Source organism: Triturus cristatus, chromosome 4_1 (genome assembly GCF_964204655.1).
Source record: "Triturus cristatus chromosome 4_1, aTriCri1.1, whole genome shotgun sequence".
In the NCBI taxonomy this organism is placed as follows: Eukaryota; Metazoa; Chordata; class Amphibia; order Caudata; family Salamandridae; genus Triturus; species Triturus cristatus.
In genome coordinates, this window is record NC_140585.1 from 150,773,853 (window position 1) to 150,798,719 (window position 24,867).

The 24,867-nt window shown below is 36.2% G+C and overlaps 33 non-coding genes across 33 annotated transcripts; all 33 read left to right on the forward strand.

Moving 5' to 3' along the window:
• Positions 1 to 581: 581 nt before the first annotated feature.
• On the forward strand, positions 582 to 654 carry TRNAK-UUU (transfer RNA lysine (anticodon UUU)). Its single transcript has one exon. It is a non-coding gene; the product is annotated as a tRNA-Lys (tRNA).
• A 342-nt stretch (positions 655 to 996) lies between these two features.
• On the forward strand, positions 997 to 1,087 carry TRNAR-UCU (transfer RNA arginine (anticodon UCU)). The gene is given in 2 exon segments: positions 997 to 1,033; positions 1,052 to 1,087. It is a non-coding gene; the product is annotated as a tRNA-Arg (tRNA).
• Positions 1,088 to 1,546: 459 nt separating this feature from the next.
• On the forward strand, positions 1,547 to 1,619 carry TRNAK-UUU (transfer RNA lysine (anticodon UUU)). The gene has a single exon. It is a non-coding gene; the product is annotated as a tRNA-Lys (tRNA).
• An 864-nt stretch (positions 1,620 to 2,483) lies between these two features.
• On the forward strand, positions 2,484 to 2,556 carry TRNAK-UUU (transfer RNA lysine (anticodon UUU)). The gene has a single exon. It is a non-coding gene; the product is annotated as a tRNA-Lys (tRNA).
• A 342-nt stretch (positions 2,557 to 2,898) lies between these two features.
• TRNAR-UCU (transfer RNA arginine (anticodon UCU)) lies at positions 2,899 to 2,989 on the forward strand. The gene is given in 2 exon segments: positions 2,899 to 2,935; positions 2,954 to 2,989. It is a non-coding gene; the product is annotated as a tRNA-Arg (tRNA).
• A 459-nt stretch (positions 2,990 to 3,448) lies between these two features.
• On the forward strand, positions 3,449 to 3,521 carry TRNAK-UUU (transfer RNA lysine (anticodon UUU)). Its single transcript has one exon. It is a non-coding gene; the product is annotated as a tRNA-Lys (tRNA).
• Positions 3,522 to 4,385: 864 nt separating this feature from the next.
• TRNAK-UUU (transfer RNA lysine (anticodon UUU)) lies at positions 4,386 to 4,458 on the forward strand. The gene has a single exon. It is a non-coding gene; the product is annotated as a tRNA-Lys (tRNA).
• A 341-nt stretch (positions 4,459 to 4,799) lies between these two features.
• Positions 4,800 to 4,890, forward strand: TRNAR-UCU (transfer RNA arginine (anticodon UCU)). The gene is given in 2 exon segments: positions 4,800 to 4,836; positions 4,855 to 4,890. It is a non-coding gene; the product is annotated as a tRNA-Arg (tRNA).
• Positions 4,891 to 6,286: 1,396 nt separating this feature from the next.
• TRNAK-UUU (transfer RNA lysine (anticodon UUU)) lies at positions 6,287 to 6,359 on the forward strand. The gene has a single exon. It is a non-coding gene; the product is annotated as a tRNA-Lys (tRNA).
• A 342-nt stretch (positions 6,360 to 6,701) lies between these two features.
• Positions 6,702 to 6,792, forward strand: TRNAR-UCU (transfer RNA arginine (anticodon UCU)). Its single transcript is given in 2 exon segments — positions 6,702 to 6,738; positions 6,757 to 6,792. It is a non-coding gene; the product is annotated as a tRNA-Arg (tRNA).
• Positions 6,793 to 7,251: 459 nt separating this feature from the next.
• Positions 7,252 to 7,324, forward strand: TRNAK-UUU (transfer RNA lysine (anticodon UUU)). The gene has a single exon. It is a non-coding gene; the product is annotated as a tRNA-Lys (tRNA).
• An 864-nt stretch (positions 7,325 to 8,188) lies between these two features.
• On the forward strand, positions 8,189 to 8,261 carry TRNAK-UUU (transfer RNA lysine (anticodon UUU)). The gene has a single exon. It is a non-coding gene; the product is annotated as a tRNA-Lys (tRNA).
• Positions 8,262 to 8,603: 342 nt separating this feature from the next.
• Positions 8,604 to 8,694, forward strand: TRNAR-UCU (transfer RNA arginine (anticodon UCU)). Its single transcript is given in 2 exon segments — positions 8,604 to 8,640; positions 8,659 to 8,694. It is a non-coding gene; the product is annotated as a tRNA-Arg (tRNA).
• Positions 8,695 to 9,153: 459 nt separating this feature from the next.
• Positions 9,154 to 9,226, forward strand: TRNAK-UUU (transfer RNA lysine (anticodon UUU)). The gene has a single exon. It is a non-coding gene; the product is annotated as a tRNA-Lys (tRNA).
• Positions 9,227 to 10,090: 864 nt separating this feature from the next.
• Positions 10,091 to 10,163, forward strand: TRNAK-UUU (transfer RNA lysine (anticodon UUU)). Its single transcript has one exon. It is a non-coding gene; the product is annotated as a tRNA-Lys (tRNA).
• A 342-nt stretch (positions 10,164 to 10,505) lies between these two features.
• On the forward strand, positions 10,506 to 10,596 carry TRNAR-UCU (transfer RNA arginine (anticodon UCU)). Its single transcript is given in 2 exon segments — positions 10,506 to 10,542; positions 10,561 to 10,596. It is a non-coding gene; the product is annotated as a tRNA-Arg (tRNA).
• A 459-nt stretch (positions 10,597 to 11,055) lies between these two features.
• On the forward strand, positions 11,056 to 11,128 carry TRNAK-UUU (transfer RNA lysine (anticodon UUU)). Its single transcript has one exon. It is a non-coding gene; the product is annotated as a tRNA-Lys (tRNA).
• Positions 11,129 to 11,992: 864 nt separating this feature from the next.
• On the forward strand, positions 11,993 to 12,065 carry TRNAK-UUU (transfer RNA lysine (anticodon UUU)). The gene has a single exon. It is a non-coding gene; the product is annotated as a tRNA-Lys (tRNA).
• Positions 12,066 to 12,406: 341 nt separating this feature from the next.
• Positions 12,407 to 12,497, forward strand: TRNAR-UCU (transfer RNA arginine (anticodon UCU)). Its single transcript is given in 2 exon segments — positions 12,407 to 12,443; positions 12,462 to 12,497. It is a non-coding gene; the product is annotated as a tRNA-Arg (tRNA).
• Positions 12,498 to 13,893: 1,396 nt separating this feature from the next.
• Positions 13,894 to 13,966, forward strand: TRNAK-UUU (transfer RNA lysine (anticodon UUU)). The gene has a single exon. It is a non-coding gene; the product is annotated as a tRNA-Lys (tRNA).
• A 341-nt stretch (positions 13,967 to 14,307) lies between these two features.
• Positions 14,308 to 14,398, forward strand: TRNAR-UCU (transfer RNA arginine (anticodon UCU)). The gene is given in 2 exon segments: positions 14,308 to 14,344; positions 14,363 to 14,398. It is a non-coding gene; the product is annotated as a tRNA-Arg (tRNA).
• Positions 14,399 to 14,857: 459 nt separating this feature from the next.
• TRNAK-UUU (transfer RNA lysine (anticodon UUU)) lies at positions 14,858 to 14,930 on the forward strand. Its single transcript has one exon. It is a non-coding gene; the product is annotated as a tRNA-Lys (tRNA).
• Positions 14,931 to 15,794: 864 nt separating this feature from the next.
• TRNAK-UUU (transfer RNA lysine (anticodon UUU)) lies at positions 15,795 to 15,867 on the forward strand. The gene has a single exon. It is a non-coding gene; the product is annotated as a tRNA-Lys (tRNA).
• Positions 15,868 to 16,209: 342 nt separating this feature from the next.
• Positions 16,210 to 16,300, forward strand: TRNAR-UCU (transfer RNA arginine (anticodon UCU)). The gene is given in 2 exon segments: positions 16,210 to 16,246; positions 16,265 to 16,300. It is a non-coding gene; the product is annotated as a tRNA-Arg (tRNA).
• A 459-nt stretch (positions 16,301 to 16,759) lies between these two features.
• TRNAK-UUU (transfer RNA lysine (anticodon UUU)) lies at positions 16,760 to 16,832 on the forward strand. The gene has a single exon. It is a non-coding gene; the product is annotated as a tRNA-Lys (tRNA).
• An 864-nt stretch (positions 16,833 to 17,696) lies between these two features.
• TRNAK-UUU (transfer RNA lysine (anticodon UUU)) lies at positions 17,697 to 17,769 on the forward strand. Its single transcript has one exon. It is a non-coding gene; the product is annotated as a tRNA-Lys (tRNA).
• A 341-nt stretch (positions 17,770 to 18,110) lies between these two features.
• On the forward strand, positions 18,111 to 18,201 carry TRNAR-UCU (transfer RNA arginine (anticodon UCU)). The gene is given in 2 exon segments: positions 18,111 to 18,147; positions 18,166 to 18,201. It is a non-coding gene; the product is annotated as a tRNA-Arg (tRNA).
• A 1,396-nt stretch (positions 18,202 to 19,597) lies between these two features.
• TRNAK-UUU (transfer RNA lysine (anticodon UUU)) lies at positions 19,598 to 19,670 on the forward strand. Its single transcript has one exon. It is a non-coding gene; the product is annotated as a tRNA-Lys (tRNA).
• A 341-nt stretch (positions 19,671 to 20,011) lies between these two features.
• Positions 20,012 to 20,102, forward strand: TRNAR-UCU (transfer RNA arginine (anticodon UCU)). The gene is given in 2 exon segments: positions 20,012 to 20,048; positions 20,067 to 20,102. It is a non-coding gene; the product is annotated as a tRNA-Arg (tRNA).
• Positions 20,103 to 21,912: 1,810 nt separating this feature from the next.
• TRNAR-UCU (transfer RNA arginine (anticodon UCU)) lies at positions 21,913 to 22,003 on the forward strand. Its single transcript is given in 2 exon segments — positions 21,913 to 21,949; positions 21,968 to 22,003. It is a non-coding gene; the product is annotated as a tRNA-Arg (tRNA).
• Positions 22,004 to 22,462: 459 nt separating this feature from the next.
• TRNAK-UUU (transfer RNA lysine (anticodon UUU)) lies at positions 22,463 to 22,535 on the forward strand. The gene has a single exon. It is a non-coding gene; the product is annotated as a tRNA-Lys (tRNA).
• An 864-nt stretch (positions 22,536 to 23,399) lies between these two features.
• TRNAK-UUU (transfer RNA lysine (anticodon UUU)) lies at positions 23,400 to 23,472 on the forward strand. The gene has a single exon. It is a non-coding gene; the product is annotated as a tRNA-Lys (tRNA).
• A 342-nt stretch (positions 23,473 to 23,814) lies between these two features.
• Positions 23,815 to 23,905, forward strand: TRNAR-UCU (transfer RNA arginine (anticodon UCU)). Its single transcript is given in 2 exon segments — positions 23,815 to 23,851; positions 23,870 to 23,905. It is a non-coding gene; the product is annotated as a tRNA-Arg (tRNA).
• Positions 23,906 to 24,867: the final 962 nt, after the last annotated feature.

Genomic DNA, 24,867 nt, shown 5'->3' on the forward strand with positions numbered 1-24,867 from the left:
GAATTTCTGTTCACCTTGTTGAATCAGGTTGGATCTCTGGTGCAATGGATAGCGGCTTGGGGTTCTAGGCTAATGTAGAGAAAGCATTCAAAGTCTTTGGGTTGGAATACTAGCTGGGTCAGTTTTATCCCTCCTTTATCTTATAACTAATTGAAACAGTAACAAACAATGCCTGCTTCTGCATAACCAGAGACATTTACCAAAACGGCAGTGAAAGAAAGTCTATTTAAACAGACACTGTTTGCTTTGAAAATGTTGCATAATCTATGCCCAAGAGTAAATTTCCAGTTATACTGCTGGACATGTAATTTAGTACCTAGTAATAGTATTTGGCCTTTTACTAATTTCACAATGTCAATTTAGAGACATGATTTCTAAGTCAGCCGAAAATGAGATAGAACGAATTTCAGGATTTAAAATAGATTACGTGTGCTGCTGAAATTTCAAATGCTTGAAATATCAATTAATTATTAAACTCTACATATTTGATTGCTAATATATGTAACCATATTAAGAATTAAAGTGTAGGTTGGTGTGCGTCCACATCATTTTTAGCTGATTTTTAGTTGCAGTGTTGCAGAGCCTGGATAGCTCAGTCGGTAGAGCATCAGACTTTTAATCTGAGGGTCCAGGGTTCAAGTCCCTGTTCAGGCGGTCGGCTACTTTAAAGAAAAAGTATTCTGATTGTACATTCTTTTTGTGTTCCACTGCATGATGAATAAGATATTCCATTACCAAAATTAAAAAAAAAACGTCTTTCATGGAGAAGTGAAAAACCCATCTGTCTCATATATCAGATGACGATACACTAAACTTAAGTTGTATGCAGACTTACCAACTGTATCATGTAGTTTGACACGGTGAATAACTTTTACCCAATTCAATATTCAAAATATAGCCATGGTTATAGTATCCAATGAACTTTATAAAGTTGATCAACAGCTCAAAGCTCATTATTTCATTTCTGAATATCTGTGCACCTCATTCAAGCAGATTGGCTCTGTGGCGCAATGGATAGCGCATTGGACTTCTAGGTGAATGTCAAGAAGGTATTCAAAGGCTGTGGGTTCGAATCCCACCAGAGTCAGTTTTATCCCTGTTTATTTCATAACTATTTAAAGAAGTTATAAGCGATGCATGCATGCTTCTGCTTCACCAAAATCATTTGCTAAAAAAGGTCAGTAAAAGGAAGTCTATTTTAAAGAGACACCGTTCAATTTGGGTAATCTATGCAGAAGAGGAAATTGTCAGCTGTACTGATGAAAATATAATTTACTCGGAAGTAAGATTTTGGGCCCTTCCTTAATTTTACCATGTCAATAAACACATATGAATTTGACGTCAGCAAAAAAATGAGATAGTAGCAACTTCAGGACTAAAAATAAGGTTACATTTACTGAAGAAATTTCAAATGCTTGAAATATCAATTCATTATTATATTCTAGTGTATTTGGTACCTTCTTCAGGTAACCATCTTAAGAAACATAGCGTTAGTTGGGACACTGCCAAATTTTGATTAGGTGATTTTGAGGTTTGCTGTATCAGAGCCTGGATAGCTCAGTCGGTAGAGCATCAGACTTTTAATCTGAGGGTCCAGGGTTCAAGTCCCTGTTCAGGCGGTTTGTTTAAAGAAAATGTACTCTAATGACATGCTCTTTTCAGGATCCAATGAACGAGTAGTCCCATCAGAGTAATTGCAAGTTACTCTTAATGGAGCCATTAAATACCCATCGGTCGTGTACCATTTGACAAGAGTTAAGAAGACTTACCGCAACGGTATCATGTCGTTTGAGATGTTGATTATCTTTTCCCCAATTCAATGTTCAAAATGGAACCCTGCTTATAGTTTCCAAATCACTTTATAAAGTTGGTCAACCGCTGATAGCTCATCTTTTTATTTGAGAATTTCTGTTCACCTTGTTGAATCAGGTTGGATCTCTGGTGCAATGGATAGCGGCTTGGGGTTCTAGGCTAATGTAGAGAAAGCATTCAAAGTCTTTGGGTTGGAATACTAGCTGGGTCAGTTTTATCCCTCCTTTATCTTATAACTAATTGAAACAGTAACAAACAATGCCTGCTTCTGCATAACCAGAGACATTTACCAAAACGGCAGTGAAAGAAAGTCTATTTAAACAGACACTGTTTGCTTTGAAAATGTTGCATAATCTATGCCCAAGAGTAAATTTCCAGTTATACTGCTGGACATGTAATTTAGTACCTAGTAATAGTATTTGGCCTTTTACTAATTTCACAATGTCAATTTAGAGACATGATTTCTAAGTCAGCCGAAAATGAGATAGAACGAATTTCAGGATTTAAAATAGATTACGTGTGCTGCTGAAATTTCAAATGCTTGAAATATCAATTAATTATTAAACTCTACATATTTGATTGCTAATATATGTAACCATATTAAGAATTAAAGTGTAGGTTGGTGTGCGTCCACATCATTTTTAGCTGATTTTTAGTTGCAGTGTTGCAGAGCCTGGATAGCTCAGTCGGTAGAGCATCAGACTTTTAATCTGAGGGTCCAGGGTTCAAGTCCCTGTTCAGGCGGTCGGCTACTTTAAAGAAAAAGTATTCAGATTGTACATTCTTTTTGTGTTCCACTGCATGATGAATAAGATATTCCATTACCAAAATTAAAAAAAAAACGTCTTTCATGGAGAAGTGAAAAACCCATCTGTCTCATATATCAGATGACGATACACTAAACTTAAGTTGTATGCAGACTTACCAACTGTATCATGTAGTTTGACACGGTGAATAACTTTTACCCAATTCAATATTCAAAATATAGCCATGGTTATAGTATCCCATGAACTTTATAAAGTTGATCAACAGCTCAAAGCTCATTATTTCATTTCTGAATATCTGTGCACCTCATTCAAGCAGATTGGCTCTGTGGCGCAATGGATAGCGCATTGGACTTCTAGGTGAATGTCAAGAAGGTATTCAAAGGCTGTGGGTTCGAATCCCACCAGAGTCAGTTTTATCCCTGTTTATTTCATAACTATTTAAAGAAGTTATAAGCGATGCATGCATGCTTCTGCTTCACCAAAATCATTTGCTAAAAAAGGTCAGTAAAAGGAAGTCTATTTTAAAGAGACACCGTTCAATTTGGGTAATCTATGCAGAAGAGGAAATTGTCAGCTGTACTGATGAAAATATAATTTACTCGGAAGTAAGATTTTGGGCCCTTCCTTAATTTTACCATGTCAATAAACACATATGAATTTGACGTCAGCAAAAAAATGAGATAGTAGCAACTTCAGGACTAAAAATAAGGTTACATTTACTGAAGAAATTTCAAATGCTTGAAATATCAATTCATTATTATATTCTAGTGTATTTGGTACCTTCTTCAGGTAACCATCTTAAGAAACATAGCGTTAGTTGGGACACTGCCAAATTTTGATTAGGTGATTTTGAGGTTTGCTGTATCAGAGCCTGGATAGCTCAGTCGGTAGAGCATCAGACTTTTAATCTGAGGGTCCAGGGTTCAAGTCCCTGTTCAGGCGGTTTGTTTAAAGAAAATGTACTCTAATGACATGCTCTTTTCAGGATCCAATGAACGAGTAGTCCCATCAGAGTAATTGCAAGTTACTCTTAATGGAGCCATTAAATACCCATCGGTCGTGTACCATTTGACAAGAGTTAAGAAGACTTACCGCAACGGTATCATGTCGTTTGAGATGTTGATTATCTTTTCCCCAATTCAATGTTCAAAATGGAACCCTGCTTATAGTTTCCAAATCACTTTATAAAGTTGGTCAACCGCTGATAGCTCATCTTTTTATTTGAGAATTTCTGTTCACCTTGTTGAATCAGGTTGGATCTCTGGTGCAATGGATAGCGGCTTGGGGTTCTAGGCTAATGTAGAGAAAGCATTCAAAGTCTTTGGGTTGGAATACTAGCTGGGTCAGTTTTATCCCTCCTTTATCTTATAACTAATTGAAACAGTAACAAACAATGCCTGCTTCTGCATAACCAGAGACATTTACCAAAACGGCAGTGAAAGAAAGTCTATTTAAACAGACACTGTTTGCTTTGAAAATGTTGCATAATCTATGCCCAAGAGTAAATTTCCAGTTATACTGCTGGACATGTAATTTAGTACCTAGTAATAGTATTTGGCCTTTTACTAATTTCACAATGTCAATTTAGAGACATGATTTCTAAGTCAGCCGAAAATGAGATAGAACGAATTTCAGGATTTAAAATAGATTACGTGTGCTGCTGAAATTTCAAATGCTTGAAATATCAATTAATTATTAAACTCTACATATTTGATTGCTAATATATGTAACCATATTAAGAATTAAAGTGTAGGTTGGTGTGCGTCCACATCATTTTTAGCTGATTTTTAGTTGCAGTGTTGCAGAGCCTGGATAGCTCAGTCGGTAGAGCATCAGACTTTTAATCTGAGGGTCCAGGGTTCAAGTCCCTGTTCAGGCGGTCGGCTACTTTAAAGAAAAAGTATTCTGATTGTACATTCTTTTTGTGTTCCACTGCATGATGAATAAGATATTCCATTACCAAAATTAAAAAAAAACGTCTTTCATGGAGAAGTGAAAAACCCATCTGTCTCATATATCAGATGACGATACACTAAACTTAAGTTGTATGCAGACTTACCAACTGTATCATGTAGTTTGACACGGTGAATAACTTTTACCCAATTCAATATTCAAAATATAGCCATGGTTATAGTATCCAATGAACTTTATAAAGTTGATCAACAGCTCAAAGCTCATTATTTCATTTCTGAATATCTGTGCACCTCATTCAAGCAGATTGGCTCTGTGGCGCAATGGATAGCGCATTGGACTTCTAGGTGAATGTCAAGAAGGTATTCAAAGGCTGTGGGTTCGAATCCCACCAGAGTCAGTTTTATCCCTGTTTATTTCATAACTATTTAAAGAAGTTATAAGCGATGCATGCATGCTTCTGCTTCACCAAAATCATTTGCTAAAAAAGGTCAGTAAAAGGAAGTCTATTTTAAAGAGACACCGTTCAATTTGGGTAATCTATGCAGAAGAGGAAATTGTCAGCTGTACTGATGAAAATATAATTTACTCGGAAGTAAGATTTTGGGCCCTTCCTTAATTTTACCATGTCAATAAACACATATGAATTTGACGTCAGCAAAAAAATGAGATAGTAGCAACTTCAGGACTAAAAATAAGGTTACATTTACTGAAGAAATTTCAAATGCTTGAAATATCAATTCATTATTATATTCTAGTGTATTTGGTACCTTCTTCAGGTAACCATCTTAAGAAACATAGCGTTAGTTGGGACACTGCCAAATTTTGATTAGGTGATTTTGAGGTTTGCTGTATCAGAGCCTGGATAGCTCAGTCGGTTGAGCATCAGACTTTTAATCTGAGGGTCCAGGGTTCAAGTCCCTGTTCAGGCGGTTTGTTTAAAGAAAATGTACTCTAATGACATGCTCTTTTCAGGATCCAATGAACGAGTAGTCCCATTAGAGTAATTGCAAGTTACTCTTAATGGAGCCATTAAATACCCATCGGTCGTGTACCATTTGACAAGAGTTAAGAAGACTTACCGCAACGGTATCATGTCGTTTGAGATGTTGATTATCTTTTCCCCAATTCAATGTTCAAAATGGAACCCTGCTTATAGTTTCCAAATCACTTTATAAAGTTGGTCAACCGCTGATAGCTCATCTTTTTATTTGAGAATTTCTGTTCACCTTGTTGAATCAGGTTGGATCTCTGGTGCAATGGATAGCGGCTTGGGGTTCTAGGCTAATGTAGAGAAAGCATTCAAAGTCTTTGGGTTGGAATACTAGCTGGGTCAGTTTTATCCCTCCTTTATCTTATAACTAATTGAAACAGTAACAAACAATGCCTGCTTCTGCATAACCAGAGACATTTACCAAAACGGCAGTGAAAGAAAGTCTATTTAAACAGACACTGTTTGCTTTGAAAATGTTGCATAATCTATGCCCAAGAGTAAATTTCCAGTTATACTGCTGGACATGTAATTTAGTACCTAGTAATAGTATTTGGCCTTTTACTAATTTCACAATGTCAATTTAGAGACATGATTTCTAAGTCAGCCGAAAATGAGATAGAACGAATTTCAGGATTTAAAATAGATTACGTGTGCTGCTGAAATTTCAAATGCTTGAAATATCAATTAATTATTAAACTCTACATATTTGATTGCTAATATATGTAACCATATTAAGAATTAAAGTGTAGGTTGGTGTGCGTCCACATCATTTTTAGCTGATTTTTAGTTGCAGTGTTGCAGAGCCTGGATAGCTCAGTCGGTAGAGCATCAGACTTTTAATCTGAGGGTCCAGGGTTCAAGTCCCTGTTCAGGCGGTCGGCTACTTTAAAGAAAAAGTATTCTGATTGTACATTCTTTTTGTGTTCCACTGCATGATGAATAAGATATTCCATTACCAAAATTAAAAAAAAAACGTCTTTCATGGAGAAGTGAAAAACCCATCTGTCTCATATATCAGATGACGATACACTAAACTTAAGTTGTATGCAGACTTACCAACTGTATCATGTAGTTTGACACGGTGAATAACTTTTACCCAATTCAATATTCAAAATATAGCCATGGTTATAGTATCCAATGAACTTTATAAAGTTGATCAACAGCTCAAAGCTCATTATTTCATTTCTGAATATCTGTGCACCTCATTCAAGCAGATTGGCTCTGTGGCGCAATGGATAGCGCATTGGACTTCTAGGTGAATGTCAAGAAGGTATTCAAAGGCTGTGGGTTCGAATCCCACCAGAGTCAGTTTTATCCCTGTTTATTTCATAACTATTTAAAGAAGTTATAAGCGATGCATGCATGCTTCTGCTTCACCAAAATCATTTGCTAAAAAAGGTCAGTAAAAGGAAGTCTATTTTAAAGAGACACCGTTCAATTTGGGTAATCTATGCAGAAGAGGAAATTGTCAGCTGTACTGATGAAAATATAATTTACTCGGAAGTAAGATTTTGGGCCCTTCCTTAATTTTACCATGTCAATAAACACATATGAATTTGACGTCAGCAAAAAAATGAGATAGTAGCAACTTCAGGACTAAAAATAAGGTTACATTTACTGAAGAAATTTCAAATGCTTGAAATATCAATTCATTATTATATTCTAGTGTATTTGGTACCTTCTTCAGGTAACCATCTTAAGAAACATAGCGTTAGTTGGGACACTGCCAAATTTTGATTAGGTGATTTTGAGGTTTGCTGTATCAGAGCCTGGATAGCTCAGTCGGTAGAGCATCAGACTTTTAATCTGAGGGTCCAGGGTTCAAGTCCCTGTTCAGGCGGTTTGTTTAAAGAAAATGTACTCTAATGACATGCTCTTTTCAGGATCCAATGAACGAGTAGTCCCATTAGAGTAATTGCAAGTTACTCTTAATGGAGCCATTAAATACCCATCGGTCGTGTACCATTTGACAAGAGTTAAGAAGACTTACCGCAACGGTATCATGTCGTTTGAGATGTTGATTATCTTTTCCCCAATTCAATGTTCAAAATGGAACCCTGCTTATAGTTTTCAAATCACTTTATAAAGTTGGTCAACCGCTGATAGCTCATCTTTTTATTTGAGAATTTCTGTTCACCTTGTTGAATCAGGTTGGATCTCTGGTGCAATGGATAGCGGCTTGGGGTTCTAGGCTAATGTAGAGAAAGCATTCAAAGTCTTTGGGTTGGAATACTAGCTGGGTCAGTTTTATCCCTCCTTTATCTTATAACTAATTGAAACAGTAACAAACAATGCCTGCTTCTGCATAACCAGAGACATTTACCAAAACGGCAGTGAAAGAAAGTCTATTTAAACAGACACTGTTTGCTTTGAAAATGTTGCATAATCTATGCCCAAGAGTAAATTTCCAGTTATACTGCTGGACATGTAATTTAGTACCTAGTAATAGTATTTGGCCTTTTACTAATTTCACAATGTCAATTTAGAGACATGATTTCTAAGTCAGCCGAAAATGAGATAGAACGAATTTCAGGATTTAAAATAGATTACGTGTGCTGCTGAAATTTCAAATGCTTGAAATATCAATTAATTATTAAACTCTACATATTTGATTGCTAATATATGTAACCATATTAAGAATTAAAGTGTAGGTTGGTGTGCGTCCACATCATTTTTAGCTGATTTTTAGTTGCAGTGTTGCAGAGCCTGGATAGCTCAGTCGGTAGAGCATCAGACTTTTAATCTGAGGGTCCAGGGTTCAAGTCCCTGTTCAGGCGGTCGGCTACTTTAAAGAAAAAGTATTCTGATTGTACATTCTTTTTGTGTTCCACTGCATGATGAATAAGATATTCCATTACCAAAATTAAAAAAAAAACGTCTTTCATGGAGAAGTGAAAAACCCATCTGTCTCATATATCAGATGACGATACACTAAACTTAAGTTGTATGCAGACTTACCAACTGTATCATGTAGTTTGACACGGTGAATAACTTTTACCCAATTCAATATTCAAAATATAGCCATGGTTATAGTATCCAATGAACTTTATAAAGTTGATCAACAGCTCAAAGCTCATTATTTCATTTCTGAATATCTGTGCACCTCATTCAAGCAGATTGGCTCTGTGGCGCAATGGATAGCGCATTGGACTTCTAGGTGAATGTCAAGAAGGTATTCAAAGGCTGTGGGTTCGAATCCCACCAGAGTCAGTTTTATCCCTGTTTATTTCATAACTATTTAAAGAAGTTATAAGCGATGCATGCATGCTTCTGCTTCACCAAAATCATTTGCTAAAAAAGGTCAGTAAAAGGAAGTCTATTTTAAAGAGACACCGTTCAATTTGGGTAATCTATGCAGAAGAGGAAATTGTCAGCTGTACTGATGAAAATATAATTTACTCGGAAGTTAGATTTTGGGCCCTTCGTTAATTTTACCATGTCAATAAACACATATGAATTTGACGTCAGCAAAAAAATGAGATAGTAGCAACTTCAGGACTAAAAATAAGGTTACATTTACTGAAGAAATTTCAAATGCTTGAAATATCAATTCATTATTATATTCTAGTGTATTTGGTACCTTCTTCAGGTAACCATCTTAAGAAACATAGCGTTAGTTGGGACACTGCCAAATTTTGATTAGGTGATTTTGAGGTTTGCTGTATCAGAGCCTGGATAGCTCAGTCGGTAGAGCATCAGACTTTTAATCTGAGGGTCCAGGGTTCAAGTCCCTGTTCAGGCGGTTTGTTTAAAGAAAATGTACTCTAATCACATGCTCTTTTCAGGATCCAATGAACGAGTAGTCCCATTAGAGTAATTGCAAGTTACTCTTAATGGAGCCATTAAATACCCATCGGTCGTGTACCATTTGACAAGAGTTAAGAAGACTTACCGCAACGGTATCATGTCGTTTGAGATGTTGATTATCTTTTCCCCAATTCAATGTTCAAAATGGAACCCTGCTTATAGTTTCCAAATCACTTTATAAAGTTGGTCAACCGCTGATAGCTCATCTTTTTATTTGAGAATTTCTGTTCACCTTGTTGAATCAGGTTGGATCTCTGGTGCAATGGATAGCGGCTTGGGGTTCTAGGCTAATGTAGAGAAAGCATTCAAAGTCTTTGGGTTGGAATACTAGCTGGGTCAGTTTTATCCCTCCTTTATCTTATAACTAATTGAAACAGTAACAAACAATGCCTGCTTCTGCATAACCAGAGACATTTACCAAAACGGCAGTGAAAGAAAGTCTATTTAAACAGACACTGTTTGCTTTGAAAATGTTGCATAATCTATGCCCAAGAGTAAATTTCCAGTTATACTGCTGGACATGTAATTTAGTACCTAGTAATAGTATTTGGCCTTTTACTAATTTCCCAATGTCAATTTAGAGACATGATTTCTAAGTCAGCCGAAAATGAGATAGAACGAACTTCAGGATTTAAAATAGATTACGTGTGCTGCTGAAATTTCAAATGCTTGAAATATCAATTAATTATTAAACTCTACATATTTGATTGCTAATATATGTAACCATATTAAGAATTAAAGTGTAGGTTGGTGTGCGTCCACATCATTTTTAGCTGATTTTTAGTTGCAGTGTTACAGAGCCTGGATAGCTCAGTCGGTAGAGCATCAGACTTTTAATCTGAGGGTCCAGGGTTCAAGTCCCTGTTCAGGCGGTCGGCTACTTTAAAGAAAAAGTATTCTGATTGTACATTCTTTTTGTGTTCCACTGCATGATGAATAAGATATTCCATTACCAAAATTAAAAAAAAAACGTCTTTCATGGAGAAGTGAAAAACCCATCTGTCTCATATATCAGATGACGATACACTAAACTTAAGTTGTATGCAGACTTACCAACTGTATCATGTAGTTTGACACGGTGAATAACTTTTACCCAATTCAATATTCAAAATATAGCCATGGTTATAGTATCCAATGAACTTTATAAAGTTGATCAACAGCTCAAAGCTCATTATTTCATTTCTGAATATCTGTGCACCTCATTCAAGCAGATTGGCTCTGTGGCGCAATGGATAGCGCATTGGACTTCTAGGTGAATGTCAAGAAGGTATTCAAAGGCTGTGGGTTCGAATCCCACCAGAGTCAGTTTTATCCCTGTTTATTTCATAACTATTTAAAGAAGTTATAAGCGATGCATGCATGCTTCTGCTTCACCAAAATCATTTGCTAAAAAAGGTCAGTAAAAGGAAGTCTATTTTAAAGAGACACCGTTCAATTTGGGTAATCTATGCAGAAGAGGAAATTGTCAGCTGTACTGATGAAAATATAATTTACTCGGAAGTAAGATTTTGGGCCCTTCCTTAATTTTACCATGTCAATAAACACATATGAATTTGACGTCAGCAAAAAAATGAGATAGTAGCAACTTCAGGACTAAAAATAAGGTTACATTTACTGAAGAAATTTCAAATGCTTGAAATATCAATTCATTATTATATTCTAGTGTATTTGGTACCTTCTTCAGGTAACCATCTTAAGAAACATAGCGTTAGTTGGGACACTGCCAAATTTTGATTAGGTGATTTTGAGGTTTGCTGTATCAGAGCCTGGATAGCTCAGTCGGTAGAGCATCAGACTTTTAATCTGAGGGTCCAGGGTTCAAGTCCCTGTTCAGGCGGTTTGTTTAAAGAAAATGTACTCTAATCACATGCTCTTTTCAGGATCCAATGAACGAGTAGTCCCATTAGAGTAATTGCAAGTTACTCTTAATGGAGCCATTAAATACACATCGGTCGTGTACCATTTGACAAGAGTTAAGAAGACTTACCGCAACGGTATCATGTCGTTTGAGATGTTGATTATCTTTTCCCCAATTCAATGTTCAAAATGGAACCCTGCTTATAGTTTCCAAATCACTTTATAAAGTTGGTCAACCGCTGATAGCTCATCTTTTTATTTGAGAATTTCTGTTCACCTTGTTGAATCAGGTTGGATCTCTGGTGCAATGGATAGCGGTTTGGGGTTCTAGGCTAATGTAGAGAAAGCATTCAAAGTCTTTGGGTTGGAATACTAGCTGGGTCAGTTTTATCCCTCCTTTATCTTATAACTAATTGAAACAGTAACAAACAATGCCTGCTTCTGCATAACCAGAGACATTTACCAAAACGGCAGTGAAAGAAAGTCTATTTAAACAGACACTGTTTGCTTTGAAAATGTTGCATAATCTATGCCCAAGAGTAAATTTCCAGTTATACTGCTGGACATGTAATTTAGTACCTAGTAATAGTATTTGGCCTTTTACTAATTTCACAATGTCAATTTAGAGACATGATTTCTAAGTCAGCCGAAAATGAGATAGAACGAATTTCAGGATTTAAAATAGATTACGTGTGCTGCTGAAATTTCAAATGCTTGAAATATCAATTAATTATTAAACTCTACATATTTGATTGCTAATATATGTAACCATATAAAGAATTAAAGTGTAGGTTGGTGTGCGTCCACATCATTTTTAGCTGATTTTTAGTTGCAGTGTTGCAGAGCCTGGATAGCTCAGTCGGTAGAGCATCAGACTTTTAATCTGAGGGTCCAGGGTTCAAGTCCCTGTTCAGGCGGTCGGCTACTTTAAAGAAAAAGTATTCTGATTGTACATTCTTTTTGTGTTCCACTGCATGATGAATAAGATATTCCATTACCAAAATTAAAAAAAAACGTCTTTCATGGAGAAGTGAAAAACCCATCTGTCTCATATATCAGATGACGATACACTAAACTTAAGTTGTATGCAGACTTACCAACTGTATCATGTAGTTTGACACGGTGAATAACTTTTACCCAATTCAATATTCAAAATATAGCCATGGTTATAGTATCCAATGAACTTTATAAAGTTGATCAACAGCTCAAAGCTCATTATTTCATTTCTGAATATCTGTGCACCTCATTCAAGCAGATTGGCTCTGTGGCGCAATGGATAGCGCATTGGACTTCTAGGTGAATGTCAAGAAGGTATTCAAAGGCTGTGGGTTCGAATCCCACCAGAGTCAGTTTTATCCCTGTTTATTTCATAACTATTTAAAGAAGTTATAAGCGATGCATGCATGCTTCTGCTTCACCAAAATCATTTGCTAAAAAAGGTCAGTAAAAGGAAGTCTATTTTAAAGAGACACCGTTCAATTTGGGTAATCTATGCAGAAGAGGAAATTGTCAGCTGTACTGATGAAAATATAATTTACTCGGAAGTAAGATTTTGGGCCCTTCGTTAATTTTACCATGTCAATAAACACATATGAATTTGACGTCAGCAAAAAAATGAGATAGTAGCAACTTCAGGACTAAAAATAAGGTTACATTTACTGAAGAAATTTCAAATGCTTGAAATATCAATTCATTATTATATTCTAGTGTATTTGGTACCTTCTTCAGGTAACCATCTTAAGAAACATAGCGTTAGTTGGGACACTGCCAAATTTTGATTAGGTGATTTTGAGGTTTGCTGTATCAGAGCCTGGATAGCTCAGTCGGTTGAGCATCAGACTTTTAATCTGAGGGTCCAGGGTTCAAGTCCCTGTTCAGGCGGTTTGTTTAAAGAAAATGTACTCTAATGACATGCTCTTTTCAGGATCCAATGAACGAGTAGTCCCATTAGAGTAATTGCAAGTTACTCTTAATGGAGCCATTAAATACCCATCGGTCGTGTACCATTTGACAAGAGTTAAGAAGACTTACCGCAACGGTATCATGTCGTTTGAGATGTTGATTATCTTTTCCCCAATTCAATGTTCAAAATGGAACCCTGCTTATAGTTTCCAAATCACTTTATAAAGTTGGTCAACCGCTGATAGCTCATCTTTTTATTTGAGAATTTCTGTTCACCTTGTTGAATCAGGTTGGATCTCTGGTGCAATGGATAGCGGCTTGGGGTTCTAGGCTAATGTAGAGAAAGCATTCAAAGTCTTTGGGTTGGAATACTAGCTGGGTCAGTTTTATCCCTCCTTTATCTTATAACTAATTGAAACAGTAACAAACAATGCCTGCTTCTGCATAACCAGAGACATTTACCAAAACGGCAGTGAAAGAAAGTCTATTTAAACAGACACTGTTTGCTTTGAAAATGTTGCATAATCTATGCCCAAGAGTAAATTTCCAGTTATACTGCTGGACATGTAATTTAGTACCTAGTAATAGTATTTGGCCTTTTACTAATTTCACAATGTCAATTTAGAGACATGATTTCTAAGTCAGCCGAAAATGAGATAGAACGAATTTCAGGATTTAAAATAGATTACGTGTGCTGCTGAAATTTCAAATGCTTGAAATATCAATTAATTATTAAACTCTACATATTTGATTGCTAATATATGTAACCATATTAAGAATTAAAGTGTAGGTTGGTGTGCGTCCACATCATTTTTAGCTGATTTTTAGTTGCAGTGTTGCAGAGCCTGGATAGCTCAGTCGGTAGAGCATCAGACTTTTAATCTGAGGGTCCAGGGTTCAAGTCCCTGTTCAGGCGGTCGGCTACTTTAAAGAAAAAGTATTCTGATTGTACATTCTTTTTGTGTTCCACTGCATGATGAATAAGATATTCCATTACCAAAATTAAAAAAAAACGTCTTTCATGGAGAAGTGAAAAACCCATCTGTCTCATATATCAGATGACGATACACTAAACTTAAGTTGTATGCAGACTTACCAACTGTATCATGTAGTTTGACACGGTGAATAACTTTTACCCAATTCAATATTCAAAATATAGCCATGGTTATAGTATCCAATGAACTTTATAAAGTTGATCAACAGCTCAAAGCTCATTATTTCATTTCTGAATATCTGTGCACCTCATTCAAGCAGATTGGCTCTGTGGCGCAATGGATAGCGCATTGGACTTCTAGGTGAATGTCAAGAAGGTATTCAAAGGCTGTGGGTTCGAATCCCACCAGAGTCAGTTTTATCCCTGTTTATTTCATAACTATTTAAAGAAGTTATAAGCGATGCATGCATGCTTCTGCTTCACCAAAATCATTTGCTAAAAAAGGTCAGTAAAAGGAAGTCTATTTTAAAGAGACACCGTTCAATTTGGGTAATCTATGCAGAAGAGGAAATTGTCAGCTGTACTGATGAAAATATAATTTACTCGGAAGTTAGATTTTGGGCCCTTCGTTAATTTTACCATGTCAATAAACACATATGAATTTGACGTCAGCAAAAAAATGAGATAGTAGCAACTTCAGGACTAAAAATAAGGTTACATTTACTGAAGAAATTTCAAATGCTTGAAATATCAATTCATTATTATATTCTAGTGTATTTGGTACCTTCTTCAGGTAACCATCTTAAGAAACATAGCGTTAGTTGGGACACTGCCAAATTTTGATTAGGTGATTTTGAGGTTTGCTGTATCAGAGCCTGGATAGCTCAGTCGGTAGAGCATCAGACTTTTAATCTGAGGGTCCAGGGTTCAAGTCCCTGTTCAGGCGGTTTGTTTAAAGAAAATGTACTCTAATCACATGCTCTTTTCAGGATCCAATGAACGAGTAGTCCCATTAGAGTAATTGCAAGTTACTCTTAATGGAGCCATTAAATACCCATCGGTCGTGTACCATTTGACAAGAGTTAAGAAGACTTACCGCAACGGTATCATGTCGTTTGAGATGTTGATTATCTTTTCCCCAATTCAATGTTCAAAATGGAACCCTGCTTATAGTTTCCAAATCACTTTATAAAGTTGGTCAACCGCTGATAGCTCATCTTTTTATTTGAGAATTTCTGTTCACCTTGTTGAATCAGGTTGGATCTCTGGTGCAATGGATAGCGGCTTGGGGTTCTAGGCTAATGTAGAGAAAGCATTCAAAGTCTTTGGGTTGGAATACTAGCTGGGTCAGTTTTATCCCTCCTTTATCTTATAACTAATTGAAACAGTAACAAACAATGCCTGCTTCTGCATAACCAGAGACATTTACCAAAACGGCAGTGAAAGAAAGTCTATTTAAACAGACACTGTTTGCTTTGAAAATGTTGCATAATCTATGCCCAAGAGTAAATTTCCAGTTATACTGCTGGACATGTAATTTAGTACCTAGTAATAGTATTTGGCCTTTTACTAATTTCCCAATGTCAATTTAGAGACATGATTTCTAAGTCAGCCGAAAATGAGATAGAACGAACTTCAGGATTTAAAATAGATTACGTGTGCTGCTGAAATTTCAAATGCTTGAAATATCAATTAATTATTAAACTCTACATATTTGATTGCTAATATATGTAACCATATTAAGAATTAAAGTGTAGGTTGGTGTGCGTCCACATCATTTTTAGCTGATTTTTAGTTGCAGTGTTACAGAGCCTGGATAGCTCAGTCGGTAGAGCATCAGACTTTTAATCTGAGGGTCCAGGGTTCAAGTCCCTGTTCAGGCGGTCGGCTACTTTAAAGAAAAAGTATTCTGATTGTACATTCTTTTTGTGTTCCACTGCATGATGAATAAGATATTCCATTACCAAAATTAAAAAAAAAACGTCTTTCATGGAGAAGTGAAAAACCCATCTGTCTCATATATCAGATGACGATACACTAAACTTAAGTTGTATGCAGACTTACCAACTGTATCATGTAGTTTGACACGGTGAATAACTTTTACCCAATTCAATATTCAAAATATAGCCATGGTTATAGTATCCAATGAACTTTATAAAGTTGATCAACAGCTCAAAGCTCATTATTTCATTTCTGAATATCTGTGCACCTCATTCAAGCAGATTGGCTCTGTGGCGCAATGGATAGCGCATTGGACTTCTAGGTGAATGTCAAGAAGGTATTCAAAGGCTGTGGGTTCGAATCCCACCAGAGTCAGTTTTATCCCTGTTTATTTCATAACTATTTAAAGAAGTTATAAGCGATGCATGCATGCTTCTGCTTCACCAAAATCATTTGCTAAAAAAGGTCAGTAAAAGGAAGTCTATTTTAAAGAGACACCGTTCAATTTGGGTAATCTATGCAGAAGAGGAAATTGTCAGCTGTACTGATGAAAATATAATTTACTCGGAAGTAAGATTTTGGGCCCTTCGTTAATTTTACCATGTCAATAAACACATATGAATTTGACGTCAGCAAAAAAATGAGATAGTAGCAACTTCAGGACTAAAAATAAGGTTACATTTACTGAAGAAATTTCAAATGCTTGAAATATCAATTCATTATTATATTCTAGTGTATTTGGTACCTTCTTCAGGTAACCATCTTAAGAAACATAGCGTTAGTTGGGACACTGCCAAATTTTGATTAGGTGATTTTGAGGTTTGCTGTATCAGAGCCTGGATAGCTCAGTCGGTAGAGCATCAGACTTTTAATCTGAGGGTCCAGGGTTCAAGTCCCTGTTCAGGCGGTTTGTTTAAAGAAAATGTACTCTAATCACATGCTCTTTTCAGGATCCAATGAACGAGTAGTCCCATTAGAGTAATTGCAAGTTACTCTTAATGGAGCCATTAAATACCCATCGGTCGTGTACCATTTGACAAGAGTTAAGAAGACTTACCGCAACGGTATCATGTCGTTTGAGATGTTGATTATCTTTTCCCCAATTCAATGTTCAAAATGGAACCCTGCTTATAGTTTCCAAATCACTTTATAAAGTTGGTCAACCGCTGATAGCTCATCTTTTTATTTGAGAATTTCTGTTCACCTTGTTGAATCAGGTTGGATCTCTGGTGCAATGGATAGCGGCTTGGGGTTCTAGGCTAATGTAGAGAAAGCATTCAAAGTCTTTGGGTTGGAATACTAGCTGGGTCAGTTTTATCCCTCCTTTATCTTATAACTAATTGAAACAGTAACAAACAATGCCTGCTTCTGCATAACCAGAGACATTTACCAAAACGGCAGTGAAAGAAAGTCTATTTAAACAGACACTGTTTGCTTTGAAAATGTTGCATAATCTATGCCCAAGAGTAAATTTCCAGTTATACTGCTGGACATGTAATTTAGTACCTAGTAATAGTATTTGGCCTTTTACTAATTTCACAATGTCAATTTAGAGACATGATTTCTAAGTCAGCCGAAAATGAGATAGAACGAATTTCAGGATTTAAAATAGATTACGTGTGCTGCTGAAATTTCAAATGCTTGAAATATCAATTAATTATTAAACTCTACATATTTGATTGCTAATATATGTAACCATATTAAGAATTAAAGTGTAGGTTGGTGTGCGTCCACATCATTTTTAGCTGATTTTTAGTTGCAGTGTTGCAGAGCCTGGATAGCTCAGTCGGTAGAGCATCAGACTTTTAATCTGAGGGTCCAGGGTTCAAGTCCCTGTTCAGGCGGTCGGCTACTTTAAAGAAAAAGTATTCTGATTGTACATTCTTTTTGTGTTCCACTGCATGATGAATAAGATATTCCATTACCAAAATTAAAAAAAAACGTCTTTCATGGAGAAGTGAAAAACCCATCTGTCTCATATATCAGATGACGATACACTAAACTTAAGTTGTATGCAGACTTACCAACTGTATCATGTAGTTTGACACGGTGAATAACTTTTACCCAATTCAATATTCAAAATATAGCCATGGTTATAGTATCCAATGAACTTTATAAAGTTGATCAACAGCTCAAAGCTCATTATTTCATTTCTGAATATCTGTGCACCTCATTCAAGCAGATTGGCTCTGTGGCGCAATGGATAGCGCATTGGACTTCTAGGTGAATGTCAAGAAGGTATTCAAAGGCTGTGGGTTCGAATCCCACCAGAGTCAGTTTTATCCCTGTTTATTTCATAACTATTTAAAGAAGTTATAAGCGATGCATGCATGCTTCTGCTTCACCAAAATCATTTGCTAAAAAAGGTCAGTAAAAGGAAGTCTATTTTAAAGAGACACCGTTCAATTTGGGTAATCTATGCAGAAGAGGAAATTGTCAGCTGTACTGATGAAAATATAATTTACTCGGAAGTAAGATTTTGGGCCCTTCCTTAATTTTACCATGTCAATAAACACATATGAATTTGACGTCAGCAAAAAAATGAGATAGTAGCAACTTCAGGACTAAAAATAAGGTTACATTTACTGAAGAAATTTCAAATGCTTGAAATATCAATTCATTATTATATTCTAGTGTATTTGGTACCTTCTTCAGGTAACCATCTTAAGAAACATAGCGTTAGTTGGGACACTGCCAAATTTTGATTAGGTGATTTTGAGGTTTGCTGTATCAGAGCCTGGATAGCTCAGTCGGTTGAGCATCAGACTTTTAATCTGAGGGTCCAGGGTTCAAGTCCCTGTTCAGGCGGTTTGTTTAAAGAAAATGTACTCTAATGACATGCTCTTTTCAGGATCCAATGAACGAGTAGTCCCATTAGAGTAATTGCAAGTTACTCTTAATGGAGCCATTAATTACCCATCGGTCGTGTACCATTTGACAAGAGTTAAGAAGACTTACCGCAACGGTATCATGTCGTTTGAGATGTTGATTATCTTTTCCCCAATTCAATGTTCAAAATGGAACCCTGCTTATAGTTTCCAAATCACTTTATAAAGTTGGTCAACCGCTGATAGCTCATCTTTTTATTTGAGAATTTCTGTTCACCTTGTTGAATCAGGTTGGATCTCTGGTGCAATGGATAGCGGCTTGGGGTTCTAGGCTAATGTAGAGAAAGCATTCAAAGTCTTTGGGTTGGAATACTAGCTGGGTCAGTTTTATCCCTCCTTTATCTTATAACTAATTGAAACAGTAACAAACAATGCCTGCTTCTGCATAACCAGAGACATTTACCAAAACGGCAGTGAAAGAAAGTCTATTTAAACAGACACTGTTTGCTTTGAAAATGTTGCATAATCTATGCCCAAGAGTAAATTTCCAGTTATACTGCTGGACATGTAATTTAGTACCTAGTAATAGTATTTGGCCTTTTACTAATTTCACAATGTCAATTTAGAGACATGATTTCTAAGTCAGCCGAAAATGAGATAGAACGAATTTCAGGATTTAAAATAGATTACGTGTGCTGCTGAAATTTCAAATGCTTGAAATATCAATTAATTATTAAACTCTACATATTTGATTGCTAATATATGTAACCATATTAAGAATTAAAGTGTAGGTTGGTGTGCGTCCACATCATTTTTAGCTGATTTTTAGTTGCAGTGTTGCAGAGCCTGGATAGCTCAGTCGGTAGAGCATCAGACTTTTAATCTGAGGGTCCAGGGTTCAAGTCCCTGTTCAGGCGGTCGGCTACTTTAAAGAAAAAGTATTCTGATTGTACATTCTTTTTGTGTTCCACTGCATGATGAATAAGATATTCCATTACCAAAATTAAAAAAAAACGTCTTTCATGGAGAAGTGAAAAACCCATCTGTCTCATATATCAGATGACGATACACTAAACTTAAGTTGTATGCAGACTTACCAACTGTATCATGTAGTTTGACACGGTGAATAACTTTTACCCAATTCAATATTCAAAATATAGCCATGGTTATAGTATCCAATGAACTTTATAAAGTTGATCAACAGCTCAAAGCTCATTATTTCATTTCTGAATATCTGTGCACCTCATTCAAGCAGATTGGCTCTGTGGCGCAATGGATAGCGCATTGGACTTCTAGGTGAATGTCAAGAAGGTATTCAAAGGCTGTGGGTTCGAATCCCACCAGAGTCAGTTTTATCCCTGTTTATTTCATAACTATTTAAAGAAGTTATAAGCGATGCATGCATGCTTCTGCTTCACCAAAATCATTTGCTAAAAAAGGTCAGTAAAAGGAAGTCTATTTTAAAGAGACACCGTTCAATTTGGGTAATCTATGCAGAAGAGGAAATTGTCAGCTGTACTGATGAAAATATAATTTACTCGGAAGTAAGATTTTGGGCCCTTCCTTAATTTTACCATGTCAATAAACACATATGAATTTGACGTCAGCAAAAAAATGAGATAGTAGCAACTTCAGGACTAAAAATAAGGTTACATTTACTGAAGAAATTTCAAATGCTTGAAATATCAATTCATTATTATATTCTAGTGTATTTGGTACCTTCTTCAGGTAACCATCTTAAGAAACATAGCGTTAGTTGGGACACTGCCAAATTTTGATTAGGTGATTTTGAGGTTTGCTGTATCAGAGCCTGGATAGCTCAGTCGGTTGAGCATCAGACTTTTAATCTGAGGGTCCAGGGTTCAAGTCCCTGTTCAGGCGGTTTGTTTAAAGAAAATGTACTCTAATGACATGCTCTTTTCAGGATCCAATGAACGAGTAGTCCCATTAGAGTAATTGCAAGTTACTCTTAATGGAGCCATTAATTACCCATCGGTCGTGTACCATTTGACAAGAGTTAAGAAGACTTACCGCAACGGTATCATGTCGTTTGAGATGTTGATTATCTTTTCCCCAATTCAATGTTCAAAATGGAACCCTGCTTATAGTTTCCAAATCACTTTATAAAGTTGGTCAACCGCTGATAGCTCATCTTTTTATTTGAGAATTTCTGTTCACCTTGTTGAATCAGGTTGGATCTCTGGTGCAATGGATAGCGGCTTGGGGTTCTAGGCTAATGTAGAGAAAGCATTCAAAGTCCTTGGGTTGGAATACTAGCTGGGTCAGTTTTATCCCTCCTTTATCTTATAACTAATTGAAACAGTAACAAACAATGCCTGCTTCTGCATAACCAGAGACATTTACCAAAACGGCAGTGAAAGAAAGTCTATTTAAACAGACACTGTTTGCTTTGAAAATGTTGCATAATCTATGCCCAAGAGTAAATTTCCAGTTATACTGCTGGACATGTAATTTAGTACCTAGTAATAGTATTTGGCCTTTTACTAATTTCACAATGTCAATTTAGAGACATGATTTCTAAGTCAGCCGAAAATGAGATAGAACGAATTTCAGGATTTAAAATAGATTACGTGTGCTGCTGAAATTTCAAATGCTTGAAATATCAATTAATTATTAAACTCTACATATTTGATTGCTAATATATGTAACCATATTAAGAATTAAAGTGTAGGTTGGTGTGCGTCCACATCATTTTTAGCTGATTTTTAGTTGCAGTGTTGCAGAGCCTGGATAGCTCAGTCGGTAGAGCATCAGACTTTTAATCTGAGGGTCCAGGGTTCAAGTCCCTGTTTAGGCGGTCGGCTACTTTAAAGAAAAAGTATTCTGATTGTACATTCTTTTTGTGTTCCACTGCATGATGAATAAGATATTCCATTACCAAAATTAAAAAAAAACGTCTTTCATGGAGAAGTGAAAAACCCATCTGTCTCATATATCAGATGACGATACACTAAACTTAAGTTGTATGCAGACTTACCAACTGTATCATGTAGTTTGACACGGTGAATAACTTTTACCCAATTCAATATTCAAAATATAGCCATGGTTATAGTATCCAATGAACTTTATAAAGTTGATCAACAGCTCAAAGCTCATTATTTCATTTCTGAATATCTGTGCACCTCATTCAAGCAGATTGGCTCTGTGGCGCAATGGATAGCGCATTGGACTTCTAGGTGAATGTCAAGAAGGTATTCAAAGGCTGTGGGTTCGAATCCCACCAGAGTCAGTTTTATCCCTGTTTATTTCATAACTATTTAAAGAAGTTATAAGCGATGCATGCATGCTTCTGCTTCACCAAAATCATTTGCTAAAAAAGGTCAGTAAAAGGAAGTCTATTTTAAAGAGACACCGTTCAATTTGGGTAATCTATGCAGAAGAGGAAATTGTCAGCTCTACTGATGAAAATATAATTTACTCGGAAGTTAGATTTTGGGCCCTTCGTTAATTTTACCATGTCAATAAACACATATGAATTTGACGTCAGCAAAAAAATGAGATAGTAGCAACTTCAGGACTAAAAATAAGGTTACATTTACTGAAGAAATTTCAAATGCTTGAAATATCAATTCATTATTATATTCTAGTGTATTTGGTACCTTCTTCAGGTAACCATCTTAAGAAACATAGCGTTAGTTGGGACACTGCCAAATTTTGATTAGGTGATTTTGAGGTTTGCTGTATCAGAGCCTGGATAGCTCAGTCGGTAGAGCATCAGACTTTTAATCTGAGGGTCCAGGGTTCAAGTCCCTGTTCAGGCGGTTTGTTTAAAGAAAATGTACTCTAATCACATGCTCTTTTCAGGATCCAATGAACGAGTAGTCCCATTAGAGTAATTGCAAGTTACTCTTAATGGAGCCATTAAATACCCATCGGTCGTGTACCATTTGACAAGAGTTAAGAAGACTTACCGCAACGGTATCATGTCGTTTGAGATGTTGATTATCTTTTCCCCAATTCAATGTTCAAAATGGAACCCTGCTTATAGTTTCCAAATCACTTTATAAAGTTGGTCAACCGCTGATAGCTCATCTTTTTATTTGAGAATTTCTGTTCACCTTGTTGAATCAGGTTGGATCTCTGGTGCAATGGATAGCGGCTTGGGGTTCTAGGCTAATGTAGAGAAAGCATTCAAAGTCTTTGGGTTGGAATACTAGCTGGGTCAGTTTTATCCCTCCTTTATCTTATAACTAATTGAAACAGTAACAAACAATGCCTGCTTCTGCATAACCAGAGACATTTACCAAAACGGCAGTGAAAGAAAGTCTATTTAAACAGACACTGTTTGCTTTGAAAATGTTGCATAATCTATGCCCAAGAGTAAATTTCCAGTTATACTGCTGGACATGTAATTTAGTACCTAGTAATAGTATTTGGCCTTTTACTAATTTCCCAATGTCAATTTAGAGACATGATTTCTAAGTCAGCCGAAAATGAGATAGAACGAACTTCAGGATTTAAAATAGATTACGTGTGCTGCTGAAATTTCAAATGCTTGAAATATCAATTAATTATTAAACTCTACATATTTGATTGCTAATATATGTAACCATATTAAGAATTAAAGTGTAGGTTGGTGTGCGTCCACATCATTTTTAGCTGATTTTTAGTTGCAGTGTTACAGAGCCTGGATAGCTCAGTCGGTAGAGCATCAGACTTTTAATCTGAGGGTCCAGGGTTCAAGTCCCTGTTCAGGCGGTCGGCTACTTTAAAGAAAAAGTATTCTGATTGTACATTCTTTTTGTGTTCCACTGCATGATGAATAAGATATTCCATTACCAAAATTAAAAAAAAAACGTCTTTCATGGAGAAGTGAAAAACCCATCTGTCTCATATATCAGATGACGATACACTAAACTTAAGTTGTATGCAGACTTACCAACTGTATCATGTAGTTTGACACGGTGAATAACTTTTACCCAATTCAATATTCAAAATATAGCCATGGTTATAGTATCCAATGAACTTTATAAAGTTGATCAACAGCTCAAAGCTCATTATTTCATTTCTGAATATCTGTGCACCTCATTCAAGCAGATTGGCTCTGTGGCGCAATGGATAGCGCATTGGACTTCTAGGTGAATGTCAAGAAGGTATTCAAAGGCTGTGGGTTCGAATCCCACCAGAGTCAGTTTTATCCCTGTTTATTTCATAACTATTTAAAGAAGTTATAAGCGATGCATGCATGCTTCTGCTTCACCAAAATCATTTGCTAAAAAAGGTCAGTAAAAGGAAGTCTATTTTAAAGAGACACCGTTCAATTTGGGTAATCTATGCAGAAGAGGAAATTGTCAGCTGTACTGATGAAAATATAATTTACTCGGAAGTAAGATTTTGGGCCCTTCGTTAATTTTACCATGTCAATAAACACATATGAATTTGACGTCAGCAAAAAAATGAGATAGTAGCAACTTCAGGACTAAAAATAAGGTTACATTTACTGAAGAAATTTCAAATGCTTGAAATATCAATTCATTATTATATTCTAGTGTATTTGGTACCTTCTTCAGGTAACCATCTTAAGAAACATAGCGTTAGTTGGGACACTGCCAAATTTTGATTAGGTGATTTTGAGGTTTGCTGTATCAGAGCCTGGATAGCTCAGTCGGTAGAACATCAGACTTTTAATCTGAGGGTCCAGGGTTCAAGTCCCTGTTCAGGCGGTTTGTTTAAAGAAAATGTACTCTAATGACATTCTCTTTTCAGGATCCAATGAACGAGTAGTCCCATTAGAGTAATTGCAAGTTACTCTTAATGGAGCCATTAAATACCCATCGGTCGTGTACCATTTGACAAGAGTTAAGAAGACTTACCGCAACGGTATCATGTCGTTTGAGATGTTGATTATCTTTTCCCCAATTCAATGTTCAAAATGGAACCCTGCTTATAGTTTCCAAATCACTTTATAAAGTTGGTCAACCGCTGATAGCTCATCTTTTTATTTGAGAATTTCTGTTCACCTTGTTGAATCAGGTTGGATCTCTGGTGCAATGGATAGCTGCTTGGGGTTCTAGGCTAATGTAGAGAAAGCATTCAAAGTCTTTGGGTTGGAATACTAGCTGGGTCAGTTTTATCCCTCCTTTATCTTATAAC